Genomic DNA, 15,256 nt, shown 5'->3' on the forward strand with positions numbered 1-15,256 from the left:
TTTCTGGTGTGCAGATAATGACGTTAGGCAATTTACCCCATGGGCTGGTGACTGTCTTAGTAAATGGTTGGGCATGGCCTAGTGCATAGGGCTGCTCCCTTTGTGTTGTGTACGCCAGAGGAAGTGGTATTGCTGGCATTGACCAAGTGTTTCCTCTGTCTCTTTCCCCCCTTTTTGTTTTGTCACCTTGTCCTTATGTGCATTAGCATCATCTGGCGGAGGAGCAGAGGCAACGGCGAAGGAGGGAGCTGCATCCCACATGGGCCTGGAGGCCGAATCCACCAAGGGTGAGGGCACCAGTGGGACGGAGGGCAAGGGGAGCACCACGATGGGGACAGTAGGGGAGACCACAGACAGCGACTCCTCCTCCGATGAAAGCTCCCTGGCGGTGGCGGACACCTCTGTGCCCACCCCAACAACAAGTACTGCCGCCACCCCCCCTACCAGCCTCGCCCTCCAAGCAGCCCCTCAGCGTGTTTCCCGTGCCCGCTCACCCAGGAGGGTGGGCATCTCCTTCGCCCCAGGCACCTCATGCCCTGCCCCAGACAGCCCAGCTGCCCTCAGTGAGGAGGCTTTGGACCTCCTGAGATCCCTCACTGTTGGGCAGTCAACTATACTGAATGCCATCCAGGGTGTCGAGAGGCATTTGCAACAAACAAATGCAAACCTGGAGGGCATTCACTCTGGCGTGGCGGATCAACTGAGAGCATTTTAGGCTCTGGCCTCAGCACTGGTGGCAGCCCTTGTCCCTGTGTCTAGCCTCCCCCCTCCAACGTCCTCTACCCAGACCCAATGCCCTCAACCCCAGCCTATCCCAAGCACACCTTCAGACCAGCATTCACACAAATCACCACACAAAAGTGGCTCAGGCAAACATAAGCACCACACTTCATCTCACAGGCACTCACACAAGCACCATGCCCATGCAAACACACCAACATCCACTGCCTCCACTGTGTCCCCCTCCTCCTCTTGATCCACGTCCCTCCCAGTAGCATCTACACTCACACCTGCATGCCCTACATCTTCATCCACTACCTCCATCATCAGCATGCCCATCACAACACACCCCTCACGATCAGTCACCACCCCCACAACCATGCACACGCCCCCTGTGTCCTCTCCCAGTGTGTCTGTGACCCCTCCTCCCAAAGTACACAAACGCAAGCACTCACCCATCCAACAGCCATCCACCTCACAACGGCATCCAGCCCATGCACCTTGACCCAAACTCAGCAGACAGACACCTCCTACAACCACTCCCTCTTCCTCCACTCCCAAACCCTCTCCATCTTCCCGACCCAGTGTTTCCAAAAAACATGTCCTGGCAAACATTGACCTGTTCCCTACCCCTCCCCCCATCCTTCCCCTCCGGCCAGGGTGTCCAGAACCCAGGCCAGCACCACAGCCACCAAGTCGGCGTCTGCTGTGGTACCCGCAACTCCCAGAGGATCAAAGGGGGGACCCGTCAGGCCAGCCAGTGTGCCACCGACCCCTGCAAAGGACCAAACCATTCCGCCACCTGCCAAGGTGAAGAAAGGGACAGCATGCAGCAAGGGCAAGGAGCACGACCCACCCAGCAAGGCCTCCTCCAAAACTCCAGCTGCCAGAGCCAAGGTCCCAGCAGCATCTGCCAAGGTGAGGAAGGGGCAGAAAAGCCAAGCCAAGGCACTTCAGGCGTCGGAGGCTCCAGGTGAGGGTCTGGTGGCCACAATCAGAATCGACAGCCCCGCCACCTGTACCGCGGCCAGCACCGCCAGCATCACCGCCGCAAGCACTGCCACCTGCACCGCCGCTGCCACCACTACTGTCAGCAGCGGCAACCCCAGTGGCCATCCGTCCGAGGCTGCAGGAGACGGGCTGGAGCCTCCCACCACCACTGGCAGCACCACCACCAGCATCGGCACTACCACCAGTTTGCAGCCTTAGTCGCTGCAGGATGGAGTCTGGCCCTGCCTCCATGGAGTATCATGCTACCTGGTCCCTGCAAATCTCGTGCCTCAGACACCCAGGTGAGGGAATGTGAACTGCTACACCCCAAGTGCTGCATCACTGGGCACAAGGCCCCCTCCAGAACCAGTGGAAGAAGCCATCCACTCACCCTTTCCTTGGCAGGATGAAGCACACTGGGCACAAAGCTCCCTCCAGAACCAAAGGAGATATGCATCCACTCACCCTATCCTTGGCAGGATGAAGCACACTGGGCACAAAGTCCCCTCCAGAACCAGTGGAAGAAGCCATCCACTCACCCTATCATTGGCAGGATGAAGCACACTGGGCATAAAGCCCCCTCCAGAACCAGTGGAAGAAGCCATCCACTCACCCTATCCTTGGCAGGATGAAGCACACTGGGCACAAAGCCCCCTCCAGAACCAGTGGAAGAAGCTGTCCACCCACCCTATCCTTGGCAGGATGAAGCACACTGGGCACAAAGCCCCCTCCAGAACCAGTGGAGAAGCCACCCACTTGAGAGACTGTAGCTTTGCACTCCTAGGACCAAGAAGTGGGCAAACCACTCACTTGAGAGGCTGTGGCTTTGCACTCCCCAGGACCAAGCAGTGGACAAACCACCCTCTTGAGAGACTTTGGCTTTGCACTCCCCAGGACCAAGCAGTGGGCACCCCACCCACTTGTGAGACTTGAGAGACTGTGGCTTTGCACTCCCCAGGACATCGCTGTGGGCATGAAGCCCCCTCCAGGAGCAGTGGCATTATTCCATCTTCTGGCTGAGATGCCACCCTTCCCCATCCTCCTGAGGTGCCTGTGTGTTTTACGACCTGATGCCCCTGCAGTGTTCTCTCCGTATTGAGGCAGGAGTCAATTGTGGGCTTGGCACATGATTTTTGGCCCAGTGGCCCACGGACATTTGCAAAGGACAATGTACGGCCTTCTGTACATATTGTAAATATTTGTAAATACTGTTTTTCTATTAGTTCCATATATCTGCATATTTCTAATATCATTGATTGGACTCTATTCATTTTGTCCTTGCGTTCTTCCAGGGGGTTAAAGGGTGTAAATGTACTGTTGCTGCATGTGTTTGTGTGTATGGTGTTGTGGGTGAAGGTGGGGGTGTTGCGTGTTGCGTGTGTGTGTCACTCTCTTTTTCCTCCCCCCTCCCCTGTGTGCTAGGTGCAGTACTCACCGTGGTCGTCGACGCCGCCGTTGATACTTCTGGTGTATGAGGAGATAGACCAGCATGGCCAAGACCTGTAACTCGGGCTCCATGGCATCCTTTCTTTGTTGAGTTTCGAGAGGTGAGTGGTTTACCTTCCAAGTACTGTTTCTGCCGTGCTTTTGATGGTGTTGGTACGGCCCCAGAAAAGCTGGCGGATTGGTGGGTTGTAATGGGGTGGGTGGTACATTGTCTTCCGCCTGTCTGTTGGCGGTGACCGCCGCGGTGTTTGTTGCTACCACCGTGGCGGTCGATGTGTTAAGGTGGCTGTCTGTGTTGGCGGTTTCCGCCGTGGTCGTGATCCCATTTTTTTTACCGCCGGCCTGTTGGCGGTAGTACCGCCACTTCATCACCTACCGCCAGGGTTGTAATGAGGGCCTTAATGTCCAAACTTTCCCAAATTATTCAACAGGGCAATCGAGTCATTCTTAAACTCGTCCCTTGTTCTGGATGCAATCAGGAAATCATCAATGTACTGCACTATTGTTGATTGGTACAGTAACTCCAATGACTCCAAATTCTTTTTCAGGATCTGATTGAACAGAGACGGTGACTCCGTATACCATTGTGGAAGTCTGCACCAGAATTGAATTTGAAACTAAAAAGAAACTGACTATCCTAACGAAGAGACACAGAAAAGAAAGCTTGTGACAAGTCAACCACTGTGAACCACTCAGCATCGCATGGAATCTGAAGCAGTATTACTGCTGGATTTGGCACTACAGGACAACTCTTGACCACCATGTCATTCACTTTTCACAAGTCTTGCAAAATGCGTACTTTCCCACACAGCTTCTTTAAGCCCATTATTGGTGAATTACACTGACTGCTCAACACTTCTTTCAAAACTCCTTGTATTAGAAAATCTCCAATTATCTGCGCCACTTTCATCAGAACATCTTGTGCCATGTTATACTGTGGAAGCTGCGGAAACACTACAGTTGGCTTCAAAGTAATCTTAATCGGCTTCACTCCCTTGATAAAACCCACTTCTTTACCTGTCAGGTCCCACACATTTTCCTGTACTGTTCCCTGCAAATCTGCATGCAATTCTTTCACAGTAAACATCGGGAAAAACTCAATCAATGGGTATTCTTCATTAACATTTTCAATTTCAGTTTCAGGTGTCTGTTCTTCCTCATCATCACTATTTTTCTGAACCTGTGTTCCAGAATTTGAGCAACTTATGGAACATTTGGTCTTACACAACAAGTCCCTTCCCAGTAGAGATACTGGACTTGAGTCGCAAACTACAAACTTATGTAGTCCCTGGAAGTTGCCAATCTCAACTTGTACTGGATCTGTGATTGGATTTGTCAACTGTCTGTTTGCTACTAACACAACCTGAACTGTTCTACCTGAAAGAGGTAAATTCGGAACTTCTGCACTTCTCACTGTAGAGCGTGTAGCTCCCGTGTCCACTAAGAAGGAAACTCTGTGACCCATCACCCTTCCCTTCACAAATGGTCCTCTCTGACATACCTCTAAAGACACTGCAAGCATACATGGCTCTTCATCCGAACTAATACCCATCTATTCATTGTTTATTTCATTCTCACTATGTAATGGGAATTGATGCACTGTGTCATTACTTCTGTCTTGTCTCTGACCTGTGACCTGCTGAGTAAGCATCATCTGTTGCTGTTCCATCAGGGCTTGAGGTATCTGCATTTGCTGTCTAGGTACCATGGGAATCTGCTGCTGCATTGTTTGTGATTGTGTCACTTGTGCCCGCTGCAATTGCACCTGTTGCATGGGTTGAAAATTTTGCACCTGGTTCTGATCATTCGGATTAAGTCCTCTCATTCTAGGGACTTTCACAGTTTGAAATGTATTGACATCACCACCTTGCTGAACAACATTATCCTGCACCATCAACGGACACTCCTGCTTCCAGTGTCCCATGTGCACAGATGACACAGTAATATTTTTTTCATCCCTTGCACATCATTTTGAACCACTACAGTACTCAAATCCGGACCACAAGTCATACTGACTCCACGACCCCTACCTCTCATCTGAGGTTGGAACATAACATTTCCCTGCTGCTGCAGCATCTGTTGCACTAGAGATCCTTGAACTCCTGTCTGAGCTGCCTTAATCTGCAACACCATTGCTTTCTCCTTCAACTTCTCCTGCTTCAACTCAATCTCATCACTGCAGTATTTTGCATACTGCAGCACCTCATCAATCGGCTTTGCTTGCCAGCAAATCAAATGACTTTTAATCATCTGCCCTATTTCAGGTCTCAATCCTTCAACGAACCCGAGCACAAAGTGCAACATGTCTTTAGGATCAATTGCTTCCTTGCCACTGTACTCCTTGAATGCCTTCAGCAATCTCTCATAATAGGTATGTATCGACTCTTTTGCCTCTTGCACTGTCCTGTCAATTCTCTGCCAGTAGATATTTTTAGGAGGAATTCTTGTCTTCAAAAACTCAATCACCTTATAATAATGTTTCATTACTTGAGGTGATGGTGCACCTGTAACTTTATCTCTTTCCGGTTCACTCGTCGGCCAATCCACTGCTCTCTTGCACTAAACCCACAAATCAGCTGGAACCACTATTTCCAACAAGGTATTCAAGTCTTCCCACAGACATTTAGAAAGCTTCACAAATCTATCTGTCTGCTGGTACCACTCAACCGGTTTCTCTCTCAATTTTGGGTAATCATTTGTGAATGACAGTATCTCATTCCTATGCCATGGGACATGACCAAACTTCCCTCCTGGAATTTCCCTCATCGATAAAAGTTTTACTGGATCCTTTTCTTTCTGAACACCTTCAGACCCTTCTTGTGAATCTCGTTTCCGTTTAGCCTTCTTCTTATCCCATCTGCCTTCCCACTTCTCTAATGCTCCCCAAATCTGAGCACTCTGCAATAATTCTTTTAGATGCACCTTCATCCCTGCTGACCGCATGTGCTCGAAATCCTTTGCCTCAAAATCTAACCACTCCCATCATTCCCTCAACTAGCTCAGCTATTTCTGTAGCTAATCTTACATGATTTGTCTGCTCTTCACCCCTGGATGTATTTCGAGGAGTATTCAAACTATCCAACCACTCATTCAATTGCTGTGCTGTCAGTCCCTACAATGAGATATTACTGGCAATGGTACCTGCTGTCTGCTGTGTCAAGAGCTTTAAGCTTTGACTTGCACTCGGGCCATTTACCGCATCTGGAAGCGCAACAAGTGGACTAAGGTCCATTAACGGTCTAGATCCATCAAAGGTGTGACCCATAGACGGTATCACCTGCACATGATCACTCACTCCCCTCCTCACGAGACTCTGTGACATTTCACTCTGTTCGCCTGCATTTGATTTATTTTGTGCAAACAATGGTACCGCTGGACCAACTGTAATCGGCAACGATATTGCATCTGGTGCTGTCCTAACACCTGCATTTTGTGGAAGGGCTACTCCAATACTCTGATTCATCACCGGTGTCACATCTGACTGTGTCCCTGTCATTGGCATGAACTTCGGCAAACCTTCTGGCTGTGCCTGAGGCAACAACAATGGAGTCGGCTCAGTCTGAACTAGGATTGGCGGCGGGATCACTTGCTCTGACGACACCACTAAGTTCGAAGTTGTCTCAAGAATTGGTACATCTGGATACATTCTCTGTACCAATGGTAGGTGCATCTGTGCTTGGACCACCGAAGTAGTCACTGCATTAGGAGTACTCTGCACTACCCCTTGTACTTGTCCATTATCTGTCTGCACTGGTCCCAAAGTCCCCGACACTTGTGCTGGAGCAGTTTGGGTGGAACTAGTACTTGGACCCCCTACATGCGCCGCATATGGGGGAGGTCGGTCCCTTAACAATTGTGTAATAAGATCCTCAACGCCTGACTCTTCTTCTTCTACATAGGTCTTTTTCTTCTTCTTACTCCCTGAACTCTTATCACTCTTGTCAGCATCTTCTTTATCTGACTCATCCTCCTCTGCAATAGCAGGAAACAACTTAACACCCTGTAACATCTCCTTTCTCCACTTTTTCTGTTCCCAATCCCATCTTGCCTCTGCCAAGGACTTTTATACCTTTCTTATTCTCCTCTGGAATTTAATCTCTTGCTGCTGTCTGGCTACAAGCTCCCAAACCGCTAATGCTTCAAACTGTGCTGGCCTCGGAAGTGGCTTCGTCTCATATAATGTCATTCATAATTGATCCAAAATTCTCAAATTAAATGTTCCATTCTCTGGAAACGCTAAAGCTCCCTGTTTCTCTGTCAATTTGCACCACTGCTTCAACCAAAGACATGGCGCAACACCTCGCTCCTCCATCACAATAAATGCCGGAGAATTTTCCGGTGGGGTAGGCTCCCCAACTGTTGCCTTAATGTAAGAATCACCTTTCATGGCACTTCTGAACCCTTTGAAAAACTTCATTTTCTCTGCCTTTTGTGCATTCGATTTAATAAGGAAATTACTTTTACTGTCAAGATTCACTTCACCCGTTTGCTCAACCAATTGCCTCTTACGGACGGCTGCCAATCCTCTCACAACTCTTTTCACTAGCCAACCTATCCCAGCACAGATCACTCTGGTGTCACACTCACACACTGTGGCTGACAAAGTCTTGTGGCTTGTCCTCCTAAACTTCCACTCACACGGAACTAATGCAAAATTATTGCAAGCACTAACCAAAACCAATAACCGAAAACAAACCTGCTGATTTACTACAGGAAGGTACACAATCGCTTCAGAGACCTTACGGAGTTTCACTGATGGCCCTTTCGCTCATGCAGCTATTCCTCCTTCTCAGTCTCCTACATTCGCAAGCAAAATTTGATCCATGAATTTCACTCTCAACTGATCAACGGGTCTGTCCTGGTGCACATAGGACACGCCAAATCTCAGTCGAAAAGTGTTCTTTTACTCGCTTAACTCACTCACCGACTTGTTGACCACGCCCGATCAACCTACTAAACCAGACAGATTACAACAAGTGTCTCCTACACTTGTCAATATACTCCGGAGTCTTAGACCACACAGGGTCCGTACATCACCTACAACCATGTGGACAATTTTTGAGCACAAAGTGCCACACACAAATGAAGTTGGCCGACTTCCCTACTCTCATACTGCAGAGTACGCACACTCCTACTAAACCTCAACTGGAGTACGCAAACTCCCTACTTTACCTCTCATACATCACAATTCACCTGAGATTTGCTTAAGCCTTTGCAAGCGCAATCTACCACTTTCATACTTCTCACAAGAACGCCAAGAACATACCCCTCTTTACTAGCGGGATCCAGGATCTGGGAAAGTCATTTCTGGGCTTAAGGGGACATCATCTTTGCTACAATTGCCATTTCAGAAAAACAAAATTCAAACCTCATAAATTGAACAATTAACCCTAACTTAAACTACCACCATAACCACTAATCACCACATAGCTAGTTCTCCAAGGAAACTAGCCATCAAGCTGCTACCAAAACTGCAAAAGTGCCTGGTGCTTAATAAGTAAACTTACAAGGGGACGCGTATAGGTCGATTAACCTTTTGGATCGCATGGAGTGTCCTAGTAATGTAATGACCAGTGACATCAATAATCAATAAATCGATCAATAACCACTATGGGAATCATTAGTCAAAAAACAAATATAACAACAATTCATGAATAACCACAACTCGATGAAGTGTTTAACAATCTTTATTTCACTATTAATTACAATTCTAATGCATTTGGTTAACTCAAACTTCATTGAATCAGCTCAGAATTAGTTTATTAGCGACCAGCAATAACACAATCTAATCAGAACTTGAGTAAACATATGCTCTAATGCTTCAGCATAAGCCAACAAAGAAGAATATGTTGACATTAATAGCAGAGTTCAGCCAACATTTCGTCAATCATGTGTCACTGTCAACGTCACCCAAAAGAACCCTACCTAACCCAAATTAGCATCAGCATGTGGGACTTCATGCGAAAACAATTTAGAAACACATGAATTTGGAAAACATCTAGCTAGAAGGAAAAAAAACTATAAAACAGCACAGTTGGTACAGAGAAAAAAAGGCACAAAGTTAGTCAGTCACATTGTCATAGCTACTTATCCAGGGAATGGATCAGCAGCAAAGTCAGTCTTCGTCTTCAGGTGTTCAATAGATCAGCAACACATCAGGCTCTGGAGAGCATGAGCCCAATGACAGAATCTCAAACCGCATCTCCTGACGTCATCAATTTTCCCCTCGCATTTCCCACATCTGAAGTTTTGACCCCTTGTCATGACTTTTTATTAGAGTTTTTCAGTCCATTCCCCTAAATTCTAATTGGTCAATCAGCTCTCCATATATGATGTTACCCAATACATTTTATTCTACATATCTATGAGCTCTAATATTTTGTCTTTCTCAGTTCATGGATTGGTCCACTGTACGATGTCTGCATCATTGGGCTCTTCAGGTATCGAAAATGTTGCATGTTCCTCTTCAGTCAGTGCTCTCATTGTTCAAGTCCTGGGAAAGTACATTCAGCCAACTCTACACATAATTGTATGAAATTGACTTCATCGTCTCCTGTCTGTCGGTACATTGCAGAAAATTCTAGCCAAGCACACGGTTCATGGTCAGTTCGAAGGCACCAGTAACTTCTACATCGTACGTTTATTAATTCTGCTTCTGCATGAGGCCTAGCAAGTAGGCCACGACTTCAGCTAAGTTAGCTTCCATGATATAATGCAAAACCTAGGTTATACATCTCATTATGGCACATTACTACATTATTATTACACATTTTCATTACTTCACACATTTTAGTCATTTTAGTATAACTTTGTATAAGTGGCTACCTACATTTTCAAACGTTCACTTTATTTTCTCTACAATTAATTTCTCAATGAGCTTTTGTTAATCGAAACACTTAAACATTTGTTAATAATTTCAATTCAGCATATCTGCTTCAACACAGCGGAGCTCGTTGAAGGCATGGCAACTGCAGAAGAAGCAATAGGGATGGTTAAAACAAATGTGGTGGGATAATACTTGCATCCGTGTCTTTAATAAAATCTAGCCTTTCAGACACCAAGGCTAGGAAAATCTCAATTTCATTACAAGGCCGGAGGCTCCTCTTATGCTTGTTTAAAGCAACAAAATAACAGTGCCCAATGGATGATCTACAAGTTTACAATAAATAGTTCTAAATGTACTAACGGTTGACCAATCTGCAGATCTGAGAATGTCATGTAAACTAGCCACTGTCCAAAAGCGTCCAGAGGCCACAGCCCCTCCCACCGAATGAGCACCATAAGAAAGGTTAGAGGCACCAGCCAGGGACATGAACCATCTAACCCAACAAGCCAAGGTGGGAGCCAAGACTGGTTTCTGGGGTTTCTGAAGGGAAATAAGTAATTGGGAAGAGGAGAAAGTTCTGAGATCTGCAGTTTGAGAAACGTAAGCTTTCAAACAATTACCAATACACAATTTAGGTTGAGAGGGAAAAAAGGGGTAATGTACAGCAGATAAGTTGGTTGTGGTACGCCTACTGACTTGAAAATAAACACCTACAGATGAATAACGGAAGGAGGAAACATCCAGGGCCTTAACATCTGATACAAGTTTAATATAGATTAAGAACAAGAGCCTAGTCAATTTGGCAGACAAATGTTTCAGCGATACATCAGCATTATCTGGCCATGGGAGGAATAACCGAAGTACTGAGTTAACATCCCACATAACATTGTATTTGGGAACATGAGGTTTAGCAAAATGTACTCCCTTTAAAAGTCGACAGACCAATGGGTGTTCTCCAACAGTCCTTCTATCCACTTTGACATGTTCTGAAGAGATCACAGATCTGTAAGTATTGACAGTACGATAAGCCTTACCCTGTGAAGCCAAGGAAGCCAGAAAATTCACCACTAAGGTTACATCTGCTGAAAAGGGATCTGAATCCCGGTACAAACACCAGCTACACCAAACCAACCAAGTGGATTTGTAAACCCTTATTGTACCCAGTGCCCACGATTGCTGGATGAACTGGACAGCTTCCTCCGAAATTCCTGGGGTTCTCCAGGAAGCCTCAAAATTCCCCACGCTATGAGATGCGGGGAGCCTTCTAAGACCAGACTGTGCGGAAGAACCTGGGGATTCAAGAGCAGATTGGAAAATGGAGGGATCAATACTGGAAGACCTGAGGAAAGCTCCAACAGGGTTGGGTACGGAGGTTGGGACTGCCAGAATGGAGTGATCAGAACAAGGGATGAGTGTTGACTGTGGGCTTGAGCTAGCACTCGAACAATAAAGAGGAAAGGGAAAAGGTGTAGAGGAGAGAAGGAGGCCATGACTGAAGGAAAGCATCTGTGGCAATAGCTAGAGGATCTGGCCTCCAGCTGAAGAAGGAAGGAAGTTGAGTGTTGATCCGGGAGTCAAAGAGGTCTATAGACATGGGACCGAAGACCGAAGAAAGATGACTGAATACGGAAGGATGAAGTTTCCAGTCGCTTGAGTCATAGGTATGCCTGGAAAACCAATCTGCCACCACGTTCAGCTTGCCTGGGAGATATTCTGCCTTGACCAAGATATTCTTTGGGAGACAGAATTCCAACAGCTCCTGGCCAAGAGAGCCAGTGGTTTGGATCTCGTTCCGCCCAGACGATTTATGTACCTGACAGCAGACAGGTTGTCCATTCTCAGAAGAACTGAGCATTTTACTCTGTCTTTTATAAAGGACTGGATGGCAAAAGAACTTTCAAGCATCTCTAAACAATTGATGTGCAGTGAGGACTCCTGAATGGACAATGGACCAACAGTCGAGAGTTGCCCACATCTTGCGCCCCAACCTGTCAGACTTGCATCTGACTCTAAGACAAGACCTGATGCGGCAGAGAAAATCGTTCTCCCATTCCAAGCATCTAAGTGACTCATCCACTTGCAAAGTTCTTCTCTAGACTCGGAATCCAGCACAATGGGGTCTGAGTAAGCTAGTCCCTTTTGGAGGTGACGAATCTTCAATCTTTGAAGAGCCCTGTAATGAAGGGGCCCTGGAAAGATGGCCTGAATGGAAGAGGGAGGAAGACCTACTAAACGAGCTATGGATCTGAGGGAACAGAGAGGGATAGGTAAGGCGTGACATATCTCTTTCAAAATCAGAGTCACCTTCTGTTGAGGGAGATGAAGCACCAACTCGACAGTGTTCACTATGAAACCGATGAATTTGAGACGTTGAGAAGGAAATAGAAAATACTTTTGAAGATTTATAAGAAACCCCAGCCTTGACAAAAGGTCCCAGCAAAGGTTTAATAGCAGACAAGACTTGTCTTGTGCCATGATGAGGAAATCGTCCAGATAGACTATGAGTCTTAGCCCTTGACCTCTGAGGAAGGCTATTACCGGCTTGTGGATCTTGGTGAAGCACCAAGTAGCTGATGAAAGACCGAAAGGGAGAGTTTTGAACTGAAAGAAAGAGGCTCCCCATTGAAACTGAAGAAATTTCCTGTAGGAAGGATGAATGGGTACTGAGAGATACTCGTCTTGGAGGTCCAGACGGACCAACCAGTCGTTTTGAAGCAGAAGATCTCTCAGATGAAGAATAGTGTCCATCTTGAAATGGTGGTGTACCACAAAATTGTTGAAGAGCTTCAGGCTTATAACTGGCCGGTGTTTGTTGTTCTTTTTCTGACCAAATATATGGTACTGAGGAACCCCAAAGGTTCGAAGGAAACCTTTTCTATAGCCTGTTTTGTCAGTAAGGACTGCACTTCCTCCTGCACCAGAAGGATCTGATCTTGGGAAAAATGAAGAGGTTGAGGTGAGTGAGTCTGAAAAAAAAACTGATAATGCTCTATGCAGTAACCTTCAAAGGTTTGGATAACCCAGGGATCCGAGGTTAGAGATAACCAAGCATTTAGACAAAATCCCAGTCTGCCTCCTACGGGAGGAATGCCAGAATTGGAAGTTCTTACCTGCAAGCTGGTCTCCTTTGGATTTGTATCCCTTGTTACGGGCTCCACGGAAACGTCGGGATAGAATTGAGGTTTTTACCCCTGGTAAAATTCTTGCAGTGTGCCCTAGTTGAAGGAGCCTCTGCCAAGGGATTGCCCTCTTGAAGAATAACAGCAGGCAAATTGACCCCTTCCTTTGCTGACCATTCCAAAAGCACGGTGGGAATTTTTTTTCTTCATCGGAGGATGCGCTTTATCAAAGGAAGTAAGCGTAGAAACATATCTGCTCATTTCTTTGATAAACTAGTCTCCAAAGAGAAGGCCATCCGCATTAGGGCCTTTCTCTTTGGTTGCCAATGAACTAATCTTGGGGTCAATTTTTAACAACATGCTTTTTCACCGCTACTGGTAGATATAGGCGTTGGCATTGCTCAGCATACATATAGCTCTCTGAGCCCAGTTTGAGAGCGCCTCAGGGTCCACATGATTACTCTCCATCTTTACATCATCAGCCAAATCAAGAATCCTATTTAAAGGTCCAACTAGGTCCAAAATTCTAACCTGGCAGTTAGACCAGGCCCTATCGACCCCTTTCTTGGGATCCTTCCAAAGCTTAGTAAATAATAATAACATGTTGGGGTCAATCATGGGAGTGTCAGCCACCTTAAAGGAAAGGTAAGGTCTAGGACACTCGGACTTTAGCTTATTCCTAGACGACTTATCAAGCGCATGCCTTAAATAGAAGGACACATAATCGGAAACATGATCGGACGGGAACCATTCAGAAGAATTTGGATGGTGAATTGACATAGGGTCAAACATGGATTCAACAAAATTATTAACTAGATCGCCGGACAGTAGATGAGGGGAGAGCACAGAGGGAGAAATTTTAATCCTTTTCTCCAAAGGCCTATTATCATAAGCATCATCATTTGCTTGTGTGGCATCGTCAAAATTGCCATCCCCATCACTGTCAGTGTCTCTAAAATTGAGTATATTAAGGGGAGAGGAAGGGAGCCCAAAAGAATTCACCTCTCAGGAGGGAGGCCCAAATTGAACAGAAACACCTTTGGAAGGCACATAGCGGGGTGCCGTGCGTTTCGTCCCTATTCTAGGAGGAGCATCCTTGGGGTTCTGCAACATATTTGATACTGAGGAATCCCAATTCTTTGAAATATCCAGCATGGACACAGAGACCGCATGCTAAACAGAGTCTTTAATGAAGGATTTCAAATTATCCTTCATAGACTGGGTTTGCTCATCACCTGGCATAGTAAGGGGAAAAATAATGGAGATTTCTTAATGAAAAACTTATAAAAAGTGAAAGAGTTAATCAAAACTAAAGAAAACCCAGAAAAGCTTCGGTATAGCAGAACACCTGACAGAAAAGGGTTAATTCCGAGGAAAAAACCCAGAGGGAGGGCCTTAATAAAAGGAGGAGGGAGGGGGCGTGCCCAGAGACGGTCCCTGCAATGATAAGGATAGCCCTCACCAGCCGTTATATGAACGAAAGGAGAAACTCGCTAGAGGAGGGCATCTTCGGTTGGGAGGCGGCAGCCCTTCACCAGAACAACAATCGATGCGCTTCAAGAGGCAGGAATGCCTCAGAACTGCATAATGGATGTTATATAAAGTTTGGGGAGCATTGCGAGCGCAAGGTCTACACCAAAAAATTACCGTAAGGAACACGCGCATATAAATATGATAAACAATAGTGGAATTACAACAACAAATATCATACAGTAAATACAATAACAAAATAACATTACAATGTAATGCGAGCAGTGTACTTATCTTGACTGCAAGCAGCAAGAAAAGTGGGCTTGTTGATCTCAGTCAAGATGTTTATGTGTGTACTCATTGTGGGATTGGTCACCCCATTGTGACGCTATCTGAGAGTTTTTCTCCCAGGGTTTCTAGGATTTGTAGTTCTTTGCTCTGTTTATTAAAGTAAGAAAAGAAGGAGTCTCTGGTCTTCTAATAAAATCTCGCTACATTAGATAAAATCATTAATATAACACACTGCTACATTTTTCTTAATGCAGGCATTCCAATTAGTATTTTTATTTGTTTAATAAAGACATTTCGTATTTTGTGACAGCCACTCAAGTGGGCACATTTCCCAAGTAGCACACTATTTTCCATATTAGTCAATTTCGATGCAAATTCTTAATCAAATATACAT

The sequence above is a fragment of the Pleurodeles waltl genome, chromosome 8 (assembly GCF_031143425.1).
Source record: "Pleurodeles waltl isolate 20211129_DDA chromosome 8, aPleWal1.hap1.20221129, whole genome shotgun sequence".
Taxonomy (NCBI): domain Eukaryota; kingdom Metazoa; phylum Chordata; class Amphibia; order Caudata; family Salamandridae; genus Pleurodeles; species Pleurodeles waltl.